Source organism: Cervus elaphus, chromosome 24 (assembly GCF_910594005.1).
Source record: "Cervus elaphus chromosome 24, mCerEla1.1, whole genome shotgun sequence".
NCBI lineage: Eukaryota > Metazoa > Chordata > Mammalia > Artiodactyla > Cervidae > Cervus > Cervus elaphus.
Window position 1 is genome coordinate 69,042,003 of NC_057838.1, and position 16,782 is coordinate 69,058,784.

At 51.6% G+C, this 16,782-nt stretch overlaps 1 long non-coding RNA gene across 1 annotated transcript; it reads left to right on the forward strand.

Moving 5' to 3' along the window:
• The first annotated feature begins 215 nt into the window (after positions 1-215).
• LOC122683150 lies at positions 216-3,485 on the forward strand. Its single transcript, XR_006337639.1, has 3 exons — positions 216-281; positions 1,226-1,440; positions 2,711-3,485. It is a non-coding gene; the product is annotated as an uncharacterized LOC122683150 (long non-coding RNA).
• The last annotated feature ends 13,297 nt before the right edge of the window (positions 3,486-16,782 follow it).

Consider the following 16,782-nt stretch of genomic DNA (forward strand, 5'->3'; position numbering starts at 1 on the left):
CAGTCAGCAGAGGCAGGCGCTCTGCGCGCTTAAGTCCTGCTGTGTTCTGGTTCCGAGAGACCCAGAAGTGCCTCCGCCACTGTGCTGAGCTGCAGAGGCCCCGCCGGGGTCACTGGCCTGGAAGCCCTACCTCCTCCCTCCCTGAAGCCCAGCATCCCTGGGGCAACCGGGAACCAGTTCTCAGCGGCCGGGGCCCCGCCCAGAGGGAACCCGAACTCACCTCCCTCGCTCTGCGCACCCAAGCGCCTGGCTTTCAGGAGTTGGATTTTCTAGAAAAACAGGTATGTAGTGGAATGGGGACACAGCCTGCCCCAGCAGAGGGGAGAGGCAAGCCTCCAGGTAATAACTGTTCTGATAAGCGACTACTGCGTGCAGTATTTTTTTTCCCCTTCAAAGTGGTTCGCGGAACCCAGCCTAATTAACTTTCCCCAAAGAGGGGAGGACTATCATCTGCCCCCGCTCTGACGTCCGAGGTGTGGGGTGGGTGTTCCCAGAACCCCAGAGATGGCGGAGAGGCTAGCTGAGCTGGCAGAGGCCTAAGGGAGCTCGAGGGAGGGACCGGCCCCTGGGAGGCTGCCCGGCGAGACGCAGAGAAGAGCAGAGATTAGAGAGAGGCGGGCGGGCTGGGAGCGGGCAGGCCTCCACCTGCCCCGAGAGCCACAGGCCGCCCCAGCTGCCTCCGTGCGGCGTCACCTCGGAACAGCCACGGTGCTGCTGCCACCTCTGCCGTTGCTCCGCCAGCTGAGAACACTCATGCGCTCACTGTCTCGCCAACAGAAACCATCAGCTTCCCGGTGGAGGCCTCCAGGCCTTGAACTAGGAACAGGGACCACAGGTATAAAGGAAAGTGAGTCTGTGGATTTGTGGAACGCCCAGGCTGCGGCAGGACAGACCGCTCGCCAAGGGAGGGACTGACGGGGCGGAGGAAGCGCAGAAGGGACACGGGGGCCGCGGCTCGGAGACGTTCCACACCACAGGCAACGTTCCGTCTCAAACTGGGTTTTGAAGGGTGAGTAGGAGTTTGCCAGAAAGGGCATTCAGGCAGAGAGAACCGCAAGTACAAAAGCATGGAGCTGGACAGGGCCTGGGCTGTCTGGGGAACCATGAGTAATTTCAAACGATTGGAGCAGAGGGTGAGTACTGAGGATGGGCTTGGTTGTCAACAGTAGGACTGGACTTATCGGACCTCACGAAAGGCTTCCCAACCTCTGCCCCATCCCTCCAGGGTGCGCAGAGGTGTGTGAGTGTGGGTCAGCTGCTGGGGGAACAGAAGGCACTTGCTGAGGTCAGAAGCTACCAGCCTGGGGCTCCAGCCACTCAGCCTGTTCCACCTGCCTGAGGCCTGAGGGAAGTCACAACTCAGCACAGAGATAACCAGCAACAAAGAAATAAAAAAGTGTTGCCTGAGACATCAGTTTTGACCACACAAGAAATCCCAAGGTAAGGGTCCTGCTCTTGTCCAGGGGCTCAGCGATGTCACTGAAGTAGCAAGGTTCTCTATGTTGCCACTCTGATTCTTTGCATGCCATGCCATCTCCCCTCATGGTCACAAAACGGCTGCCACAGCCCCACTGTCACGTCCCCTCATGATAGCAGTTCACTCAAAAATGAAGGGAAGCTATGGCTAAAAGTCTTTCTCGATGCACATCTCTTTCTAGGAAAATTGTTCCCAGAAGTCCCTGACAGAGTTTCTTGTAAATACTATCAGCCAAAATGAACTTGTGCCCTTCCCCAAACGAATCCCTGGCCAAGGGAAGTGAGACAGTGAAGATCAACCAAGTCCGATCAGAATTCATCCTCAGAATTACACACAAAACCTTCACAGGAACAAACTCTGGATTTTTCTTTTTAAATCAGGAAGGACAAAAATGGTATCTGATCAACCCTTAACGTTTAGAACGTACATATTTAAGAAAACTCCCTTGATCTCTGTACCCTGACCATTTTTCTTTCTACCTGCTCAGTCGCCCGGTCATACCTGACTCTATGCGGCCCCATGGACTGTAGCCTGCCAGGCCCCTCTGTCCATGGGATTCTCAGGCCAAGAATCCTGGAGCGGGTTGCCGTTTCCTACTCCAGGGGATCTTCCCGACCGAGGGATCGCGCCTGCGTCTCCTGCCTTTCCTGCATTGGCAGGCGGATTCTTTACCACCTAACCACCTGGGAAGCCCAACCTGCTGGTAACTCTGTCATCTTAACATTTTTGTCTTTTCTTTATTGTCTGTTTCCTCATCAAATTGTCAACCCCATGAGGCCAGGAACATCTCTGTTTGGTTTTAACTGCCCGGCCTCTAGAGCAGGACTGGGCTTCCCTTGTGTTTCAGGTGGTAAAGAACGTGCCTGCAATGCAGGAGACGCCAGAGACACGGGTTCGATCCCTGGGTTGGGATGGTCCCCTGGAGTAGGAAATGGCAACCCACTCCAGTATCCTTGCCTGGGTAATCCCATGGACACAGCAGCCTGGCGGGCTACAGTCCACGGGATCACAAAGAATCGGACACGACTGAGCACTCTCAGAGCAGGATCTGGTACACGTACATGTTCAGTACATACTGAGTGAAGAAATGAATAAACCAGATGGTGTGAGCAAGTACAGAGGTCAGTCCAACTTGTCAAGGCCTGAATGTCCTGCGGGAGCCGGAAGCCACAGAGGGTCTGAGCAGGGCTGGACAAGGTTAACGGTAAATCTGGGGAAGATTTCTCTTGGCAGAAGGATCGGAGGAGCGTGCTGGAGGCCGGGAGACCCAGGAGCAGGGATGCTGTGTGCAAGGCAGACCACAGAGGACCTGAACTCAGCCCTGACCAACAGAGTGACTCTCTGACCACCTCCCACGTCCCAGCCCCTAGACGCCGACCCCAACTCACTCTACTCACGATGCTCTTGTCCTCAGAGCTCCACGTCCAAAGTCTCCCCACCTGCCGGGCTCTGCTCAGATACCCCCTCCTCCAGGAAGCCCTCTCTGCTGCGCCTTAGATCCGCGCCCCAGTCTGCGCTCCTGTCACACCCTCCCCGGGTGTTCCCATGCCCACAGTAAGCCGGTGTCCCAGCAACATGTGCGTGAAGGAACCGGAAGCCTAGAGAGGGCCAGACTTCTGGAGGGCAGAGGCTTTCAGAACGTGAGGGATCACAGATGCAATGCAAGGACAGCCCATGGAAGCTTCTGGAAGCACACAGGGCTAGGCGGGTCAGCAGCCCAGCTTCTTCAAGTGGGAGGAAGAGTGAGGGCTTCGAGGTCTGGCCGAGGACGGCAGGGGAGGGAAGAGAATGCACCACCTTACCTCACAGCAAAAAGCCCCATTTGATAGAGGACAGAACTGAGGTTCAGGGAACCCTTTCTCCAAGGCTGCAGAGTCAAGCCTGGCCCCTGCAGCTGCCAGACTCCTTTCTAAACTTGGATTTCTCAAAGGGAGTTTTATCCCCCAGGGGCATGTGGACTTTTACGGGGTGTTTATGTTCATTCCGGTAGCTGGGAGGGCGGGGCTACTCCCACTCAGCAGACAGGATCCCAGGAGCTGGACATCTCAACACACAGGACTGTCCCGCCAGGCAGACCTGTCGGCACCCCGTTTGTGATCTCCAGAGTCTAGAATCTCACTCTATTTTGCATTTAAACACACGGTGGTTTTATTATATTTTGCAAGGTTATTTTATATATTTTTTAAATACACATGAACTTGCCAGGGGTGGAAACACTGTGTAAATCAAGGAAGGCAATGCTTTCTGTCTGCCCGGACTTTGCCAAGAGTTGCTCACCGTTTCATAACACCACCTGCAGCCCCAGTTACCGTAAACCACACCTGGCTGAGTCTGCACCTGCAGCTGTTGTATACACAGAACATTCTACCCATGTGCATAAACGTATGTTTCAGCCCTTACATTTTTCAGTTATAGAGAGTCCTATTTCTCTCAGGCCTAAACGCATTCACTGTAACATCAAGGACTTCCATGGCGTCCCAGTGGTTAAGAGTCTGTGCTTCCACTGCAGGGGACACAGGTTCAATCCCCAGTCTGGGAACTAAGATCCCACATGCCATAAATTTAAAAAAAATTTTTTTTTAAATAAGGGGACTTCCCTAGTGGTCCAGTCGTTAAGAATCCGCTTGCCAGTGCAGGGGGCACATGTTCGATCCCTGGCCTGGGAACTAAGATCCCACATGCCGCGATTCAGTAAGCCCATGTGCCACAGGTCCTGAGCCTGCCCCCTGCAGGCCTGGGCTCCGCAACAAGAGAAGCCACAGCGATGAGAAGCCTGCACGCTGCAACCAAGAGAAGCCCTGGCTGGGCACAACCAGAGGACGCCCGCGTGCAGCAGCAAAGCCCCAGCGCATCCAAAACAGTAATAATAATAATAATAATAATAAATAGGTACAATCACTTGACAGCTTGACCCTCTCTCCTGTACACACAGTCCTGCCTGAGCGTTCATGTCACGACACACGTGTTATTCTGTGACAAGTACTTCTCCTTTCATAGTACAACTTGGGCGTTGTATTGATTTGCTTAGATTATGGGTTGCAAGTAGGTAATGCTATCTATGAATGCGATTTCAGAAGAGGAGAGGAACCTCTGCAGCGTACTCGTCAGTGGGGCGGGGGAAGGCCGTGGGTCTCAGCTCCAAGCCACGGGGCCTCGGCCCAGAGGAAGGCCCACAGAACAGACCTCAGGCAGAGCCTTGCAGCGTTATCCCTCGACAGCCCCTGCTAGGGTCTCCTCTGGGTCAGACCTCCTGTGAGTGAGGGCGGGAGGACACAGGCGGTTCATGTCTGCAGAACAGGTGTGCGAGGGGCTTGGGGCCCGGGGAGGCGTGGTGAGCTCCCCAAACAAACCACAGCACGGCCAGCACCACCAGCCTCTTCAGAGCCCCCTGATCCTTAACGAGGAGAGCAGACCGTCTCGGGTGAGAGGAGGCACATAACTGGATCGAGAATCGGAAGGAGAGGTCACGGGTTTCAGAGCGTGATTTCCAGAGGTGACTGGGCAAGGAGAAGCACAGGAGGGGTCTGCCTGAATTGAGCTGAGTTGATCATTAATAAAAGGAGATACAAGGGGGAGAGGTGGCGGGAACTCCCCCCAGCCAAAGGGTGAAAAGACGCCGGCTCTGACGCTGCTCGGCCACAGGGTGGCAGTGTTGGCCGAGGCAGCTTGGTTGCGGCTCAGGCTGTGTGGAGGGTGCTTAAGCGGCAGGCAGCCCAGGGGTTTCCAGAGGCCAGGTGCAGAGAAAGGCGGTCACAAGCCCGTCAGAGGCCAAGTTATCTTGTGATTTCAGCACTGGCTGCTCTGTGTTACATACCTGCAGAGTTGACTCTTTTTAAACACAGGAGTAGAAATAGATGTCGATTTGCGCATCACACAGGCTTGGCGTAACGATGGTTTAGGACCCTCTCAGGTGCCGATCCCAAGCTGTCTTAGGCACAAATAGGACTTCTTCCTTCACTAACTGAAAAGGCAAAGAGTAGATCAGCCTTCAGGTGAAGCTTACTACAGGGGACAAGTACCAGTCTCGCTCACCTCCTCCACAGGGTCACCTATGCATGGGCTATTTGCCCAGGCACGTCACCTGTTGGGGTGAAGAGAGGGGTGCAGAGGTGTCCACACCCCTCTTCCAGCTTTAGGTCCTTGAGGGCAAGAGAATGCAAAGAGGAGTCTGGTTATTTCTGATTGGCCAGGACTCAGTCAGGTGATAACCCAGGATCCAGTCGCTGTGGCTGGGGCAGTGATGTACAGACTGGCACTTGCCGTGGCTGGGGCCAGGGTGGAGGGCATCGGGCGGGGCAGACCACCAGAGAGGCATGAACTCACAGGGCAAGACGGGCACTCGGCAAAGAAGGGGTGAGGGGCGCTGCGGAGAGGTTTGTCCAACATCCAGACACAAACGCGCCGAACCTGCCCAGACAAGAGGAACAGAGGGTCAGCCGCACGTGAAAAGATGCTCAACACCCTTAGTCATTAGGGTAAATCAAAGTAAATCAAAGCCACAGAAGATCCCACTTCACACCCACCGGGCCAGTTCTCGTAAAAAAAGAGACAAGGAGTGCTGGCGAGGATGTGGAGAAGCTGAAGACCTGAGACGCTGCTGGCGGGAAAGGACAGTGGTGCAGCTGCCGCGGTGGACAGCTTGGACGGGCCTCACAAAGTTAAGCATGAGTCATCATATGTCCCAGCAACTTCACTCCTGGGTACATACGGAAAACATATGATCACACAAAAGCTTGCACATGGATGTACATAACAGCACTATTTGTGGTATTCAGATGGTGGAAACAACCCAAACATCCAAACTGATGAATGGATAAACAAGATGTTGTCTATCCACAAAACGGAATATTATTCAGCCATAAAAAAGGAATGAAGTCCTGGCACCTGGTACAACAGGCATGAACCTGGAAAACCTCAGGCTCAGTGAAAGAGGTCAGACGCTAAGGCCACGTACCATGTGATTCCTTTTGTATCAAAGGTCCAGGACAGGCAAATCCATTGGGACAGAAAGTGGATTTGTGGCTTCCTGGTGGGAGGGGCAGTCAGAAGTGACCGCTAAATGGCTCAGGGTTTACCTGGAGGTTGAGTACATCCTGGAAGTAGATAGAGGTGATGAGAGAATAACCCTGTCAATAGACTAAAAGCAAACAAACAAAAGAGCCCGTGAATTGATCACTTTGGGATGATGGATTTTATTGCATGTGAACTATATATTGATTTAAATAAGGAACAAACAGCACACATACCCATTACGTGGGACCCAAGAAGGGCCAGGACATGCCTGAAGAAGAGGGTTGAGGACCTCCTTATCGGATACCCAGATGTGTTAAGAACTGCAGCGATCAAGACCGGGATGCCTGGGGTTTCGCTGAAATCTGGTGCCGGCGATACCACGTTAGTGATGAGCCTCCATGAAAACACCCAGTGACATTCCATGGACGTCTGTGCGCCTCTCATTCCAGTGACCCACAAGGTGATAAATCATGCTGTCAGCGGCACCCCCAGCAGCAAAGGAAAACCAGACAGGGGCTGTAAAGAGCTGCTTCTCGAAGTGGGGTCCGTGGCCCCCCGTGCCGAGAGTCTCCGGGGGTGTGAAGTGTCAGGACAGCGCTGTGAAGGTGATGACGATGGATGCTGCCCTGGTCAAGTTCATTCTTCTCAGTCCAGGCTCCCAGCTCCTTCGAAGATCATTCAGGAAGAGAGTAACCTTCCTATACTTCCTCAAGATGCAAAGAATTAGGATGCATATTTTCTCCAGCATGTTGAAGGACTAAAGGATTTAGAACCCTTTTAAAAAACTGAAAAGACATAATGATCCACGGATGTTGATAGCCGACAGACATTTTGCTAAAGGGATGGACAAGACTTGGTGAAATTGTGGTCGCCGAAAGAACACTAACGTTACCCTTCTAAGAAATGGGCTTCCCTGGTGGCTCAGATGGTAAAGAATTTGACTGCAATGGAGGAGACCCAGGTTCCATCCCTGGGTCAGGAAGATCCCCTGGAGAAGGGAAGGACAACCTACGCCAGCATCCTTGCCTGGAGAATCCCAGGGACAGAGGAGCCTGGCGGGCTACAGTCCATGGGATCACAAAGATGTGGAAATCAGCTTTTAAAATTTGTGTTTCCCACATCCCAAATTCCCTTGTCAAAATTTTGATAAGCCTGATGATGTCACAGGAATTTGGTGGGTTGTTTTTTTTTTTTTTATAAGTCTGTAAGGCCAGAATTTATTTCTATTTGTAAATGTTCAAGACACTTTAACAGCGCCCAAAGATGTTCAGGTTTAATAAAAGGTCATACTGAGGAGGTATCTGTTGGTTCCTCCGTTGCTAAAGGCTCAATTTAATCCTGGTTAATCACACACCCTGATAATTCTTCTAGTCAGTAGCAGAGATCTGTTCTGACTCCCAGCATCTTTCATAAATGGCCACCAGTCCACAAACGATGAAAAATGCAGTAGCAGAAATAACCATGAAATGTCTGCGGATTCTCCCTTGACATCCTTCCCGTGTTGTTCTTTGGAACCAGGCCCTCCGATGATCAGCTGGGTAGCTGAGATCACACTGAATCTCATCTGGTATTAAAGGCAGCTCTTTCTCTATAGAAACCAGCAAAGACCCTTCAAGATAAAATGCCCACAGAAATGTCTTGCATCATCTAATTCCATGCATTCACCAGGAGAAAAGCTCAGATGCCAAATCCCTGGTCTTAGGCTAGGTTTTCAAGGCATTTTTTTCACTGAGTGCTTGATTTTGTAAACACAGTCATCAGAACAAGATTTCAAGGGCTCAGTATTCGATTTACAATTGTATTCCAATTGTATTAGCTTTTGGAAGCACAAGAAAATTTTCAAATGAACTCTCCAGATAATTACAAAGGCAATGACTGCTTTGCATGAAGCCTTTAAAAAAATCACATGGAGAATCTTCACAACCACCCTTGAGTCTGCTTAGCATGTTCTAATGATACTGACTCGTATGTTCCAGTTTTTAAGTGCATTTTTATTTTAGCATGAACAACTGCCATCACGGTACCCACAGTGAGATGCCCTTTTATCTAACTAAACATTATTTATAACGCGCCAGGGAGGACCATAAAAAGCTTTACAAGACCAGATTCCTCAGCTGAGAGACTCTAGCCAATCAAAAACCTAAACATCTAAGAGTTCCCACTATACATGTCAACTGATGACTCTACGGATGTCAAAAGATGCCTAAGTCCTTTGGGCATTTGAAGTATGACTGAAGCTGAGTATCTCGAATACATCTTCTAATACGCACAAGATGTAGTAAAAAGAGAAAGGCTGGATAAAAGGCAGTTTTAAATGTACACACTCTTGTCTGATATTTTCTCCACCTAGCCTCCAAATATTACTGTTAATGCAAAAGGCGTCACTGCTACGCTTCCTTCAGTCAATTTGTTTCCATTAAATACTCCTCAGAGGGCTTTTACGCTGCTTTGTAAATACTGTGTGAACTTCAGAGTGTTGCCGGCCACAACACGCAGCTCACCAGATCTCAGCTCCCCGACCAAAGATGGAACCCGCACCCTGGCAGAGGGATTGTGGCGCTTTCATCCCAGGACCACAAGGGAAGCCCCAGCATTGCTGTCTTTTAAACTAACTAAAGAAAAAGATTTTAATGTGAATATTTTTAAATGCTGTTTGCATTGAAAAGTGTCTGTGTTTTAAGAATCTGCTGTAGAAGAGACACAGATATAAAGAACAAACGTTTTGGACTTTGTGGGAGAAGGCGGGGGTGGGATGGTCTGAGAGAACAGCGCTGAAACATGTATATTACCTTATGTAAAAGAGATGACCAGTGCAAATTAGATGCAGGAAGCAGGGTGCTGAAAGCTGGTGCTCGGGACAACCCAGAGGGATGGGGTGGGCAGGGAGGTGGGAGGGGGATCGGGAGTGGGGGACCCATGTGCACCCCCACATGTGGCTGGTTCATGTCAATGTATGGCAAAAACCACCACAATATTGTAAAGAAATTAGCCTCTGATTAAAATAAATTAATTAAAAAACAACAACAAAAAAGAATCTGCTATATTATTTTTTCAGCTTCAGCTGTTAGGGACATAGCCTTATCCTTAATGAAAAAGAAGATGAAATGGTTAGTGGGAAATGGAACCCACACACAGCTTGTTACACTCTTAGAGGTGACTGAAGACAGAGGAGGGGTCAATTCTGCTGCATTGATAACAGCAATTAATTTATTATAGCAGTTATACATAATTATTTTGGTGGCACTAGTGGTAAAGAACCCGCTTGCCAATGCAGGAGACGTAGGAACACAGGTTCGATCCCCGGGTTGGGAAGATCCCCTGGAAAAGAGAATGGCTACCCACTCCAGTATTCTTGCCTGGAGAATCCCATGGATGGAGGAGCCTGGCAGGCTATGGTCCATGGGTCGCAAAGAGTCGGACATGACTGAAGCAAATTAGCATGCATTTTATAATTATAATATTATATTTTATATAGACTTATATCCAAAGTAAGAATTTTTATTACTATTATAGCAATCATCATGCTTCCTATTTACTGAGGACTTTCCAGGTCAGCCTCTGCTAGAGGCTCTGAAAACAGGTGTCCTTAGCATCCCTGTTTATAGATGAGAGAACTGAGGCTAAATTACAAAGCAGATCAGCCAAAGTCATGCTGCTGGTTAATTTGAACCCTAGCCCCATCTGATCCTGCCTATGGGTCTACAGCCCCTCAAAGAGAGAAATTCTGAGTCCCTTAGATGTTATAAAACAGGCAGTGTAGATTATGTAACATAACCATTTCCAAATTGGCCATGTTGAGCATCCTGGGAAATCTGTTATCCATACAGAGTTCTGCTCAGAAGGCTGGGCATGAAGAAATGATGCTTTTGAACTGTGGTGTTGGAGAAGACTCTTGAGAGTCCTTTGGACTGCAAGGAGATCCAACCTGTCCATCCTAAAGGAAATCAGTCCTGAATATTCATTGGAAGAACTGGTACTGAAGCTGAAGCTCCAATACTTTGGCCACCTGATGGGAAGGACTGACCTTGGAAAAGACCCTGATGCTGGGAAAGAGTGAGGGCAGGAGGAGAAGAGGGCAACAGAGGATGAGGTGACTGGATGGCATCACCGACTCGATGGACATGAGTTTGAGCAAGCTCCGGGAGTTGGTGATGGACAGGGAGGCCTGGCATGCTGCAGTCCATGTGGTTGCAAAGAGTCGGACATGACTGAGCAACCGAACAAGAATGACACAGGGTTCTGAGTCCATCCCCTGCAGTTCCAGCGGGCCCAGGCTGAGACAGAACCTGGGGTGCTGGTTTATACACGTGCCGTCTACCCGGGATGCTGATGCAGTCTGTCCACACGTGGGCTGATGTCAGGAACTGAGGCTGCCAGTGTGGGCAGAGGGTGAACGAGTTATGACCCTGACAAGCAACATCCTTGGCCAAAGACCACTCCCCGAGCTCAGTGCATCTTCCTCCAGCTGGCAGAGTACATTCTCCCCACTAAGTCACACGGCCGTGGTACCCTGCTATCCATCCCACTGTACCAACGGGAGCCCGATCCAGCCACACACGCGTTACAAATGGGGTTGGGTCTTCCCCAGTCTCTACCTTCTCCCCTCCCACGCTGGCTGAAAAGAGGGCTTTCAACTCCAGCTCATGTCAGTGTAGAGCGGGAGCAGAGGCGACGTGATGACAAGCTTTCTCTCCAGGGAGCTCAGTCTTTGACTTCCTCACCCTGGCCACCTTTTCAATCTTATTTACAGGAAGAATTATTTTCCCAAGAGTAACAGCGAACTAGGCCCTGTTCTAAGCACTTTATACAGACGGGTCTCATTTAGTCCTCACCACAACCCTGCAAAGCCAAGAGTACGTCCATCCCCATTTTATAGATGAGAAAACTACGGCTCAGAGAGGTTAAGCAACTTGCCCAAGGACACACAGCTACTAAGGGGAGAAGGCAACCAAACAGTCTGACCTCAGAGCCTTGACTTTCGAAGGCTGTGCTTCATGGGCATTCACTCATCCCCTTGTACGTGGCACCACACATTCGTGGCATATTCTGTTCCAAAATGGCATGTACAGACCCCAGCGGCTGTGTGAGATCCACTGTGGAAAGAAACGTCACGTGAGACAGGGGACAGCTATGAGCCACTTACTGGGCAGCTGCCATGTCGCAGGCCTGTTTCAGCCTCTCTTGGACCACAGCAGTGAGCCAGCCAGACAAAACCCCTGGCCGCCCGGAGCGGAGAGGCTTGTGGGGGAAACAGAGAGTGAGGAGAGACGGAGAGGGTGAAAGAATACAAGGCAGGAGCTGCTGGAGGCCCAGGAGCAGGTGTTCCTGAGACGGGAGCATCCAAGCCAGGACCTGCAGGAGGCCAGGGAGGGAGTCTCTGGAGGACAAGCATTGTGGGTGGAGGGGACGGCAGGTGCAAAGGCCCTGAGGCAGGACTGCGTGCCCACAAGCCCAGGGGGCAGGCCAGCTGGCCTGGGCAGAGGTGGGTGAGGCCGGCCTGCAGACCACCCAGGGGCTCTGCAGCTCCCTCTGGGGAAGACGGGAGCCAGGGACAGGGAGAGCACAGCAGGGCTGTGACTCCCAGTGGCCGCGGCCTGCTGGCTGCTGGGGGAGGCTGGGTAGGGGGAGGGTGGGCACGGGGAGGCTGCGGCCAGGACGCAGGCGGTGACCTCGGGCAGGCTTCAGCTCTCGGGCAGCCTCCTCTGGACTCGCCCCCTCCCCGCCACCTTCCTGCACCCCAGCCCAGACAAGTGCTCGCTCAGAAAGCCCTGCCAGCGCCCCCCCCGGGAAAGGCCCTGCCTAGCGGAAAGAGACGTTCAGAAACCGCCAACCCTACAATTACCGATAAGATGGATTCTTCTCCCTGACAGGGTGCAGGAGATACGGAGCCTGTTATTACCAGGCCTAATTACAGCGTCTCGGGCTGCAGCGCTTGCTGCGAGAGAAATACCAGCGGCCTGCAAAGCAGGGCTCAGCGCTCCCTCCTCCCTGCTGTCAGAAGCATTCAATCTGCCCGAAATAATTACACATCTTCTCCCCCAAGAGGCTGGAGACAGGCCTGCTCCTTCTCCAGGGGCTGGAAATTCAGAACCTGCCTCTGCAATTGTTGGCAGGCACCTTGGATGCTCACATCAAGGCCGTAGGCGGCTCGGGTCTCTCCGGGTCTGGGCCTCTGCAGGTCCGAATGCTGTTCTGTGCTGGGCTGGGGTCTCCGCTTCCTTGTCCGTTAAATGGTTATGTGATACCTGTCGTGTGCAGAGTGGGTGATGGATGCCCCAAGGCAAGGGCTGGTTCAGTTCAGTTGCTCAGTCGTGTCCAATTCCTTGTGACCCCACGGACTGCAACACGCCAGGCTTCCCTGTCCGTCACCAACTCCCGGAGTTTACTCAAACTCATGTCCATCGAGTCGGTGATGCCATCCAGCCATCTCATCCTGTCACCCCCTTCTCCTCCGCCTTCAATCTTTCCCAGTGTCAGGGTCTTTTCCAATGAGTCAGCTCTTCACATCAGGTGGCCAAAGGATTGGAGTTTCAGCTTTGGCATCAGTCCTTCCAATGAATATTCAGGACTGATCTTCTTTAGGATTGACTGGTTGGATCTCCTATTGTGCCATGGGGTCACTTTTTAGGAGGTGAAGGGGTTCTATGTATGGAACGTCTACTGGGTGCTGGACGTACGATGCTGAGTTCGATTCTGCTGAATGAGTGGGTTCCTCTTAATGACATCTCACGCCCACCCTGGAAAAGGGGGGGCTCCTGTTCCTAGCAGACGGAAGAGGAAGCCGAGGCCCCGCAAGAGCGGGCCGTCTGCCCAGAGTCACGGTCACAGCAGTCACAGCAGCCTGGCGGGCCACAGGGAAGCAGAGCGACCTCCCTGGAAACAGGGCTGGCGGCGGCCTTGGGTGGACTCCTCGCTGACCTTGGAGCTTCCTGGCCGGATGGTGACAATGGGCGGGTCCCGGTTCTTAGACCCCAAGGACTCCTTGGGGAGCCTGGTGCCTGTCTGTGTTCAGCACCCTCCACGGCCACAAGCCGAGAGAGGAGACCTCAGGCGGGGCGTCCCGAGACCGGCCCGCTGGCTCACGCATCACCGCCACGTAGGACTCACCCAGCTCATTTCTACCATGACGCTTCACTTTTAGTACGTGAGTCCAGGGTGGTTTGTGTGGGTTTTTAAGATAGTCTATCAAGTCTCCACTTGTTTAAGTGTGTTAAAAAAAAAAAATAGAGTGTGCTTAAAAAAAGGTCAGTCCAAGGACAAGTGCTCCAGAATATGGCAAAAATGGGGAGGGGCCGGGCAGCTTGGGACCACTCAGGAGAGCCTGGGAAAACTGGGTGCTGGAAACCCTGCCCCACGGGCTCTGGCTCACACACAGAATCGTCACCCCTGGTCCCTGGAGCTGAACCCTGGTGCCTTCTGCTGGGGTCTCAGCCTCAGTTTCCCCCCGGGGAGAGGACAGGCCATCGGAGCGCTACCTTCCCAGCCTCTCTGAAACCTGGGCCTGGGTCCCAGGCTGGACTCCGTTTCCCCCCACCTTCCAGATCCACGGCTAAGTGAGATGTCAGCGCGCCATGGCCCCGCTCTGGCTGATGGGCTAATGAGGGGGCGCCTGACAGCTGCGGAGACCTGACGTGTCTATTTTCAGGAAACGGAACATCTGGTCCCAGGCCTGGTCCCTCTCCCCGCACCACCTGCCCGGCCGCCGCGCTCCCCGCCGTCTGTGCCTGACGGATCACCCTCCTGATATCTTTATTATCGCTTTGAAAAGACGCCGTGGGGGCTCCTGAGCCGCCATCCTTTTCCTGGAAAAATGCTCCCTCCAGGGCGTTTCGATGTCAGCAGGTTAAGGCTTTGACACCACTGGCAGTCCCTGGCCAGAAGCTCCCCCTGTCACTCGGATGGGTCCATAAATAACGCCCAGCCCCTGGGAGCACCCCCACCCTCCCAGGGAGCAGCAGACGCTCTAGGGGCGCTGCTGTGGCCACACTTCCTGCCAGAGGTCGGCAGCTGCTTAGACAAGTTTCAGGAAATAAGGGTTTCCGGAGAAAACAATCAATAAGTAAATTCAAGGCCCATGGGGGTGTACACAGCCTCAAAGACCCAGTTTGAATTCAGTTCTTTCCCACTGTTTTTGCAAAAGTGCCTCGGAGGACGTGAGCGATCGTTCACTAACTCACTCATTCATTCATTCCAAAGCACTACTGGTCTACCGGACAAACGACCTGGTTTGTTTCAGAAATAAATGGCACGGAAATAAAAAGGGGGGATATGTTACAAATTCAAAGACCCATAAGAGACGTGTAAACCAAGAGGAATGTGTGAGTCTTGTATGGATCCTGGTTTGGTTAAATGAGGTATGGGGAGAGGAAGTCACCCACCATGAGCGGGAATAAGCAGATACACTCTAAGTTGGAAAATACTAAGGAATTACTGTCATTCTTCAGACACAATAATGGTTTTGTGGTTACTTTTTAAAATTCCTATTTGTAAAGTCTGGGATTTTCTTTCCTTGAAATTATTCCAGGTAACCCCCTGACTCCTAACCCCCCACAACACACACACACACACACAGATTCGACTTTAGGATGAAATAAGATCAGCAAGTTTGATGACGTTTGACTCCAGTGAGGTGTGAGAGGGGACATGATTGCGTCACGATTATGCCATCTCTCCAATTCCGACCACTCTTAACACACAATATGTGATATTGTTACATGTGAAAATCACATATGTGCAACCACCACATAACTTACCATATGATACAACTTTATATTATGACCACACATATGGTATCACATACTAGATGCAACATTGTAACGTGTATAAATATGACACAATACATTTTATAACATTAGATAGAAAGAACATGGTACACATGTGTTACCTATTACTATATTTGAATGTAATAACCTCAGGGAGGCATTAACTGATGAGTTTCTTCTGTTTATTTTTTTTTGCCTCACCACGTAGCTTGTGGGATCTTAGTTCCCCAACCAGGGACTGAACCTGGGCCCTCGGCCGTGAGAGCGCAGAGTCCTAACCACTGGAGCCTCAACCAGCAGGGAATTCCCAACTTTCGGTTTTAGTTGAGATACAGTGGACATAAACCCTGTGCAAGTTTGAGATGTACCAGTGCTGGTCCGGGTACATTCCCACTCTGCAGCCGGGAACAGGAGTGGTCTTTGCCAACACTTCTATCACAACACATTGGAGAAGGGAATGGCAACCCACTCCAGTACTCTTGCCTGGAGAATCCCATGGACAGAGGAGCCTGGCGGGCTGCAGTGCATGGGGTCGCAGAGAGATGGACACGACTGAAGCGGCTTAGCACACACACACGTTGACTAAAACCACCAGTCTGCCGTGCATCGGGCTTCCCTGGCGGCTCAGACGGTACAGGATCTGCCTGCAATGCAGGGTTCAATCCCTGGGTCGGGAGATCCCCTGTGTATCAACTCTCAGGTCTTATTTATCCACTGGTTGCAAGTTTGTACCTTAAACAACATCTCCTGTTTCCCCACCTGCAGCCCCTGGTAACCACCCCTCTACTCTCTCTTTTTATGTGTGAGGCTTTTTTAGATTCCACGTACAAATGACATCACAGTGTCTGTCCTTCTCTGGCTGGCTTGTCTCCCTTAGCATAAAGTCCTCCAGGGCCATCCACGCTGTTGCAATGGCAAGGTTCCCCTGTTTCTTGAGGCTCGAGAGTATTTCGCTGGACACACATTGCTTTAAACTGCAGCTGGTCCCCCCAACACTTTCTCCATCTCCCTGTTTTATTTCTAACTGTTGTTATCAAGGAGATCAAATAAGTCCATCCTAAAGGAAATCAACCCTGAATATTCATTGGAAGGGCTGATGCTGAAGCTGAAGCTCCAATCCTTTGGCCACCTGACGCAAAGACCCAACTCATTGTAAAAGACCCTGATGCTAGGAAAGATTGAGGGCAGGAGGAGAAGTGGGCAGCAGAGAATGAGAGAAACAGCATCGCTGATTGAATGGACATGAACTTGAGCAAACTCTAGGAGACAGTGGAGGACAGAGGAGCCTGGCATGCTACAGTCCGTGGGGTTGCAAAGATTGGACACAACCGCGTGACTAAACAATAGTTGTCATATCTGATGTTAAATGATACCGCAAATGGGGCTCTCTATCCTGCGTGGACAGAGCGGCAGCAAAGGTCATCAGGTCTGTTCACTCCCGGCATCTTACAGGCCCCCAGTGAGCAGAGCCCCACTCTGCGTCATTAACACAGGCCGGTTCACACAGACACAGCTGCCTCCCCGCTCTCA